This window comes from Chrysochloris asiatica, unplaced genomic scaffold (assembly GCF_000296735.1).
Source record: "Chrysochloris asiatica unplaced genomic scaffold, ChrAsi1.0 scaffold00070, whole genome shotgun sequence".
Lineage (NCBI taxonomy): Eukaryota > Metazoa > Chordata > Mammalia > Afrosoricida > Chrysochloridae > Chrysochloris > Chrysochloris asiatica.
Window position 1 is genome coordinate 13,498,586 of NW_006408588.1, and position 9,740 is coordinate 13,508,325.

The window sequence follows — 9,740 nt, forward strand, 5'->3', positions numbered from 1 at the left end:
TGTTCTTTGCCAATGGCTTCAGTGCACCTTGGACTTCTTCCTTCAGTATCATTGGCTCTTGATCATAGTTGATCATCAGCCATTTCTTTTTGGTACAGTGACTCTGTATAATCCTTCCATCATCTTTTGATGCTTTCTGCATCATTTAATGTTTTGCCCAAAGAATCCTTCAATATTGCGAGTTGAAGCTTGAATTGTTTCTTCAGCTCTTTCAGCTTGAGAAATTCAGAGTGTTTTCTTCCCTTTCAGTTTTCTAACTCTAGGTCTTTGCACATTTCATTATAATATTTGACTTTGTCTTCTTGAGCAGACCTTTGAAATTTTCTATTCTGTTCTTTTATCTCCTCATTCCTTCTATTTGCTTTAGCATATCTACACTGGAAAGCAAGTTTCAGAGTCTCTTCTGACATCCACTTTGGTCTTTTCTTTATTCCTTGTATTCTTAATGACCTTTTGCTTACTTCTTGTATGATATTCTTCATGTCATCCCACAACTCTTCTGGGTTTTGATCACTAGTATCTAATGCATCAAATCTGTTCTCGAGATGATCTTTAAATTCAGGTGAGATATGTTCAAGATCATATTTTCATTCTCATGGACTTTTTAAATTTCCTCCAGCTTCAGTCTGAACTTGCATATGAGCAACTGATGGTCTGTTCTACAGTCTGCCCCTGGCCTTGTTTTGGCTGATGATATGGAAGTTTTCCATAGATGCAGTCAATATGATTTTTGTGGATTCCATCTGGTGAAGTCCATGTATACAATAATATTTTATGTTGGTTAAAAAAGTATCTGCAATGAAGAAGTCATTATTTAGTCTGAAAAAATTCTATCATGAGATCTCCAGCATAATTTTTATCCTCAAGGCCATATTTTCCATCTACTGATTCTTCCTCTGTTTCCAACCTTTACATTGCAATCACCAGTAATTGTCAACACATCTTGATTGCATGTTTGATCAATTTCATACTGAAGTAGTTCATAGAATTCTATAATTTTTCATCATTACTGATTTTAGTGGTTGGTGTGTCAGTTTGAATAATAGTGGTATTAACTTGTCTTCCTTATAGGCATAAGGATATTATCCTATCACAGACAGTATTATACTTCATGACAGATCTTAGTATGTTCTTTTTGATGATGAATGCAACACCATTCCTCTTCAATTTGCCATTCCTGGCAATAATAAACCGTGTGATTGTCAGATTCAAAATGATCAGTTTATTTCAGCTCAGCAAGCCTAGGATATTGATGTTTATACATTTCATTTCATTTTTTGAACTTCCAATTTTCCTAGATTCATACTCAGTACATTCCATGTTCCAATGATTAATGGCTGTTTACAGTTGTTTCTCCTTATTTTGAGTTGGGCCACATCAATAAATTAAGGTCCTGGAGCCTCATTCCATTCGCATCATCATAGTCAACTCCATTTTGAGGAGGCAGCTGTTCCCCAGTTATATTTTGAGTGCCTTCTAACCTGAGGGTCTCATCTTCCAGCACTATATCTGACAATATTCTGGTGTTTCTATTCATTATGTCTCAGTATTCAATTTTCTGTTTCAATAGTGTTTCACTACTATTAATAAGCTCTTCAGTGCTAACCCTTCTGAAGTAGTCCACCTCTACTTCTTCCAAGTCTGTTTTAGTATGGGAACTCAGATGAAACTTATCCACCATGGGTACATAAACTTGTCCACGATGGGTGCCCCTGTCAGCAAGCAAAATACCAGTGGCATAGCTTCCAGCATCACAGCAACTTGCAAGCCACCACAGTAAGACTAACTGACAGGTGAGTGTTGGCTTCAATGAGCTGAAATTGACTAGCATTTTGAATAAAAGTATATTACTGTCTACTATGACAGGAACGACAAATCGATTGAATAACATCACATTCCTTGTCAAAAACAGCATGATCAAGATCTAGCCTAACACCTATGCATTGTCAGGAAGATCAATTAATATGACTATTATTCAAGTTTATATATCAACTATTAATGTTGAAGATAAAGAAATTAAAATTTTTTTTAACAATTTTGCACTCTAAAATTGATCAAAAATGTAATCAAGATACATTGATAAATACTGGTGATTGAAAGATGGAAACAAAGAAGGATCAATTTGAAACTATGACCTTGGTGATAGAAATTATGACAGAAATAGTATGACAGAGTTTTGGGGCTGTATCTTTTTTTTTTTTTCTTAGTTTTTATTGTGAAGTGAGTGATTGTTTACATGGGAGAAGATGAGTTTTACAATCATTATTTCATTGCAATAATTTCAATCCCCTCCACGCATTATCATTCAACAGTATTTGCTTCTATTCCCTCTGTTTTTGTTGTTGTTGTTTGTTTATTTCTTTGGGGGGGGGATGTACACAAAAACACTCAGGAATATATGATCATTTAAACAACCAAAGGGCACATTCTGAAAGTCAGCCTCCTGGCTGCCAGCACTCAGCCTTTCTCTTTCCATGAGTGTAGAGTCATCAGCTGCTCTATTTCTCCATGTTCTCATCTCTGCTTCCATCTCTAGTGTCTCTGCTTCTCTGGATAGGGTCCCACATTCTGCTCCTGCTCTTCTCCCTTAATAACCCTAGGGTCCTCTGTTCCTGTACTATATGATTAACTTCTCCCAGTTTTTGTTACAGAACTTCTACCTTTACAGTTGTGACAGTTGAAATTAGTTATCGTAACAATTACTCACTATTGAATTGTAAGAATCTATCCCCATCTCTTTTCACCAGACCTATGACAGAGTTTTTAATACCAACAATTTATTCACTGGAAATACATTTTTCATCAACAGTGACTGTACACATGGACCTTGCCAGATGAAATGCATTGGAAGTAAACCAGCTAAATCTTTAGGAAGAGACAATGAAGAAGCTCAATACCACTAGTAAGAAAAAGGCCATGGACTGACAGTGGACTATCAATTATTTATATGCAGTTTCAAGTTGAAGGTGAAGAAAATTAAAACAATTTTATAAGAGCCAAAGTATACCATAAGCATATCTCACCTGAATTTAGAGACCATCTCAGAGATAGATTTGACACACTGAACACTAATGACTGAGGACCCGATGAGTTGTGAGATGACATCAAGGACATCCTACATGAAAAAAGTGAAAGGTCACTTAAAAGGCATGATAGAAAGAAAAGACCAAAACGAATGTCAAAAGAGACTCTGAAACTTGCTCTTGAACACAGAGTAACTAAAGCAATGCAAGAAATGAAGTAAAAGAACTTAACAGAACATTTGAAAGGGCAGTTCAAGAAGACAAAGTATAGTCACATAAGAAAATGTGCAAAGACCTGGAATTGGAAAACTAAAAGGGAAAAGCATACTTGACACTTCTTAAACTGAAATAACTGACAAGCTTGGAGTTGCAATGGTACTGAAGGAAGAATTCCAAGCTACACTGAAGGTACAGGTAAAAAACAAGACTCCAGGAATTGAAGGATACAAATGGAAGCCTTTCAAAAAACTAATACAGCATTGTAGGTGCTCAGTCATCTATGCCAAGAAGTTGGAAAACAACTATCTGACCAACCAATTGAAAAAGGTCCTTATATTTTTGTCTACTCCAAAGAAAGGTGATCCAACAGAATGCAGATATCATCCAACAAAATCATTAATATCACATTCAAGTAAAATTTTGCTAAAGATAATTCAAAAACTATTGTAGCAATCCATTGATAGAGAACTATCAGAAATTCAAGCTGGACTCAGAAAAGAATGTGAAGCAATGAATATCATTGCTAACATCAGATGGATCTTGGCTGGAAACAATGAATGCCAGAAAGATGCTTACCTCAGTTTTATTGACTATGCAAAGCATTTGACTATGTGGATCATAATAAATTATGGATAACATAGTGAAAATAATTTAACTGTGTTCATGGGGAACCAGCACATAGATAAAAATTCAGTTGTTTGAACAGAACAAGAGAATTGTGAACAATTTAACATCAGGAAAGGTGTGTGTCAGCGTTGTATCCTTTTATCATACTTATTCAATCTGTATAAACTTACCTACATGAAGAAGAATAAGACATCAGAATGAGAGGAAGACTCATTAGCAACCTGCGATATGCAGATGACACAACTTTGCTCGTAGAAAGCGAAGAGGGCTTGAAGCACTTATGGACAAGGATCAAAGACTACAGCCTTCAGTATGGATTACACCTCAACTTAAAGAAAATAAAAATCCTCTCAACTGGGTCAATGAGTAACATTATAATAACCAGAGAAAAGATTTAAGTTCAAGGATTTTATTTTACTTGACTTCCTAATCAACCCCCACGGAAGCAGCAGTAAAAAAAAATCACACAATGTATTGTACTGGGCAAATTTGCTGCAAAGGATCTGTATACAGTGTTGTAAAGCAAAAGTTTCACACCTGACCCATGCCATGGTCATTTTAATCACCTCATAGGCATGCAAAAAATGGACAGTGAGCTCTTCTTTTCTGCCTCCTGCCTTCTCTCTCCGGCAGATGTCACCTTCCTCTTCCTCACCATGAATAAAAGTCTCTAGACAGGCAAAAAAAGTGGACAGTATACCAGGAAGACAAGAATTCATGACTTTGAATAACAATGTTGGTGAAGAGTATTGTCTGTCTTCCAAGAACAAACAAATCTGTCTTGGAAGAAGTACAGCCAGGATATTTTTTTAGAAGGAATGATGGTGAGTCTTTGTTTTACATACTTTGACATATTATCAGAAGGAACCAGTCCCTGGAGAAGGACATCATGCTTGACTAAGTAAAGAGCCAGTGACAAAGAGGAAGACCCTCAAGGAGATGAATTGACACAGGAGCTACAACAATGGACTCCAGTGTAGTAATGATGGTGATGATGAGACAGGACTGGGCAGCATTTTATTCTGTTATAAATCTTGTTATACATTATTCTGTTGTACATATTGTTCTATTATACCTACTGTAAGTTGAGTTGGAACCAACTATATGTCCCCTAATACACACACATAAAGAAATATATGGTAAACCAAATTAATGAATTACAGATCTAACACATATATTAGAAACAGCAAGACATGGAATAAACCCAACTGAAAAAAACATGTAATTAATATGACCTAGGGAAAGTCTGATGTAATTCATGAAGGAGTAGAAAGCAAGACAGAGGGATTAAATCTACTGGGTAATGATAGGTGTAGAGGACAAATATGAAACATAAGGATCCTTGGTTCCCCTAAGGCTTTGGAAAATAGAATAAAAAAATATTCTGAAGTATAAAACAGGAAATTTTCACCAAACTACAGGAAGAATCATCAAATCAAAATGGTATACCTTATATATGAAAAATAATTATTAAAGGATGATAGTCATTAAGGTAGAGCCTAGTTGGGTTATTAAACATTAGAGATAAATAATAATCTGATTAAATAAGTAATGATAGGGATCAAGACACATCTACTGAAATTATCAAACCTCAGTGACAAAGAAATAAACAGAGTAAGCAAGAGGAAAAACCTTGGATTGGTTTCAGATTCTTGCAGCCACATCCAATGCATGGAGAGGGTAAGAACATGTCTACAGGGTTCTGAGAGAAAGCAAGTTTGATGTAACAGTAAATTGTAAGTTGTCCAAATGAAAGTCCACAGTGAGCTGTTCTCAAACATGACAGAACCCGCCCCTGCACCTTCTTATAGTAATTTTTTAAACTATTCAATGAGAAAAGGAAAGAAAACCAGGGCAGTGAGTGTTTTCAGAAACCCTCCAGAATGTCCTCTAAATGGGGTTTAGAATTTCTGACCCAGGAGTCCACTGAGATTAGCCTTTTCTTAGGGAAACTTGAGATCAGTGGATTCTGAGGTTTGTTTTTCAAGGTGTGTGGTACCAATGTCACTATGCATTCCAGACAGGCTGAATATCTACATGGAAGCAAAATGAGAAGTAGATACAAAGCCTCTGTGTTTGGAATCTTGCTAGCCATCTCTTTCTGATAGAAAGCAAGATAAAATCAAGTTGTCATTGGATTTGACCTGGGCCTACAATTTCTGCCTTGAAGAAGTTATTAAAATCACAGAGTACCCTTCATTGTATGGGAACAAATTTGCTGCTTCCTGCCATTCACTACATGACCAGCCCCAGCTCTGGATCCCAGAAACTTTCAGACAATCAGAGGTTCCCACTTTCAGAAACAGGGTGGCTGGTAATATCTGGATGCTGTCTAGGCTCTTGAAGAGCTGAAATTTCCACTTCACTGCAAAAAAGGAAGAATTACAGCACAATCTGCCTAAACAGGGAGGTACCACAAGAAGATTCCCTGGGAATGCAGGGACAGGCCCACAGAGTGTGTTCCTAGAGTGAGATGTTCCTGCCAGTTCAATTCAGGCAGCCACCTGCTTTTTGCCATATGCAAAAGCAAGAGAGATGGGCCTAACTTGAGAGGCTGTGGAACATAGTGTTTAGAACCAGGGATTTGGCAACATGTGGCCTGGGTTTTAATCTTCCCTGCCACTTCCTGGGTTACTTTTTAATCTTCCCTGCCACTTCATTGTTCTTAAGTGCCATCAACCCTGTATAGGGTTTCCAAAGAGCAGCTGGTGAGTTTGAACCACCAATCTTGCAATTCAAACTGAGCTTTCAGTCCAGTGCTTACCTACAACACCACATTAAGACTCTATGTGACTTTAGGCAAATTCTTTTATACATTCCTCAAGTTCATCTGTAAAATAAGGCTAGTAACAGTACCAACTTTATAGGGCTATTATGAAAATTAAATGTTAATCCACTTAGAAAAGTACATAAAACATAGTAGACACTCAATAAAATGCTAACTATGACTTCTGGTCATAGTTCAAGGTCGATTTGAACTACAAGGTCGGTGGTTCAAACTCACCAGTCACTCCTAAGAAACCATATACTGGGTCTCTATGAGTCAGAACCTACTCCCTGGCAATTAAAAACAACAATACGTGAACATTTATTCTAGGAAAGAGTAATCTAGATATGTCCCAACCCTCACATAACCCTGGGCAGGCAAATTTTCTCTGTCTAGGAACTGGAAGAGGCAAACTTCCTGTCTTGGCACCCTGTGGTGGCCATAACAAAATACCACAATGTGGGTGTTTTTAAAGAACAGAAACTTATTTTTTTTCACAGTTCTGCAAGTTGAAGTCTAAACTCACGGCACTGATAGGGCTCTGCTCTGTCAGTGCTAGGGGAAGATCCTTTCAGCTTCTGGTAGCCCCTGGCATTTCTTGGCATTCCTTAACTTGTAGATGGATCCTCCACACATGTTGCGTCTTCCACGTGTCTGTGGCTTGGTGTCAGTTCTCCCCTTTTTAAGATACTACTCAAAATAGATTAGGGCACACCCTATTCCAGTATGATCCAGCTAGCTTGATAATTTCTGCAAAGGCATCCTTCCCAAACAAGGGTGCATTCATAGGTAGATACAGGTTTAGGGCTTCAAAATATCTTTGAGGGGAAAACAATTCAATTGATAATATCTCCCTTCTTGCAAAATCCTCTGATAAAATAGGATTGGGGTAAAGGGAACTCGTCCCTTCCCTGAGTTATTGAGTGTACCTGAGGTTCAATATGGGTCAGGCCCCGGGACCACATTGTTTATCGGCAGAACTGATTGATTATAAAGGAAACATCAGGTAACATCTGAATTAATTAGACTTTTATCACTTAGCAAGTATCTCTCCCATGCATTCTCAACTGACCATGGTGCTGTAGATGATGTATAAGTAGCTCCATTTTGCAGACATACAGATGGCGTCTCAGTGCAGACAGTGATTTTCTCACCCTCATAGAGACTGACTCTATTCTTCTGACTCCAAATCTAGGACCCCTTACCCACCTCCATATACGAATCTCACTTTGTGTGTCTCTTGTTGTTTCTTGCTGTATATTTGTGTTTGACTCTCTCTCTTCTTTTTTGATCTTTCCTTTCTTGTTTCTTCCCAGCTCAGATCTTAGATTCTTCACAATCCATCCAGGCCAAAAGAAGAACAGATTCGTAGCCCCAGATGATTCCCACCTTGACCCAGGCTGGGGACTGAGTTCTATATGGGTTAATACATGGAAACTTTGTTACTCTAGGAATAATCACAAAAGGGCTATTCAGAGCAGGGAGAAAAGGGAGCAACCACTGTAAGAAACAGCCCCTCAGCCATCCTGCCCTCTTCAATCCATTTGCACTGCATTCCGTTTTTGTTGTTGTTGTTAAGTGCCATTAAGTCTGTTCAGACTCATAGTGACCCTGTATAGGGTTTCTGAGGAGCGGTCGGTGAGTTTGAACCACCAACCATGTGGTATAAACCGACCTTGTGGTCCAGTGCTTTATCCCACAACGCCCTTCTTAACCCCCTAATCTGATCATTTTCACATATACCCCAGCTCATCCTAAGGGAAGAGAAACTCCAAGAAATAGAGGCAATGGTACCATCTTTATAAGGGAAAAAGCAGCAGATCAAAGCTGACCAGGTTTTGGACAGAGAAGTGGACCACTTGGTGGCAAAAGCAGTGAAGTCCCACGAACTCTCCTAATCAAAGGAATAATGTGTCTGTTTAGAAGAGGGCAGCATGGCCTGCTGTATCTCAGAGCCTCTGAAATGGCAGACCAAGCCGCAGGACGCTCATTTTGTTTACCTCCCCACAGTAATGACCAACCACTACCAACTGGGCAGAGAAAGAGCACCACCTCCTGGCTAGACACAAGTTTAAGGCCCATACAAGCAGTTCACCACCGAAGTCCTATCTACTTCAGTGCAGTTCAGCTCTATCTTCTCTGTCTTATACTACAGGCCCTGACGTCCCCTTCCAGAAATTTGAAGACTATACTGAGCATGACTCCACCCAACAGTTAGATTCCAGGAATACCACTATGCTTGTCCAACCATGTTTGACTGTTATAATGCATTTGCGATTATTATTATTATCAAAACAAATCTCAAACTTTAGGACAGTGGAGACAAAGGTATCATCATCAGTTTTGTCCAAAGTGGCGAATAAGCCTCAACTGGCCACCCAGCATCTTCCAGCCAGCTAAATCTGTATACAATTGTAAGGTAAAGAGTGGAATTAAAGCCATTCTGGGGTGCTGGAAATAGAGCAAGGAGGCTGGATCTAAATGATAAGGTGTCACTGCTGTTGTTAAGTTACCATCGAGTCGATACTGACTCATCCCAACCTTACCCACAACAGAACAAAACAGTAACTGATCCTGTGCCAATTTCACAATTGCTGCTACATTTGAGCCCATTGTTGCCACTATAAAATTAGGGATTATAAAATCTTCTAAGTTTCAAAAAAACACAAATTTATTATATTACAGTCTAGATGTCAGAAATCTGAAATGGGTATCACTAAGTGTGGCGCTGTGGGCTACTGCTTCAGACTGCAAAATCATTTGAACTGCAAGGTCGGTGGTTCAAGCTCACCAGCTACTCCTTGGAAACCCTATACAAGGTCACTATGGGTCAGAATCGACTTGACGGAATTTAACAAATTAAAATCAAAGTGTCAGCAGAGCTGGGTTCCTTCTGAAGGTTCTAGGGTAGAATGCCTTTATTTGCCTAGGATATGCACTGGATTGCTAACCCAAAGGTCAGTGGCTCACACTCACCAGTTACTCCTTGGAAACCCTATACAGGGTCACTGTGAATCAGAACCAACACCACGCCACTTAGCACAATAAGAAATCACTGGCATTCATTGGCCCATGGCTTCTTCCTCTATCTTCAAAACCAAAAT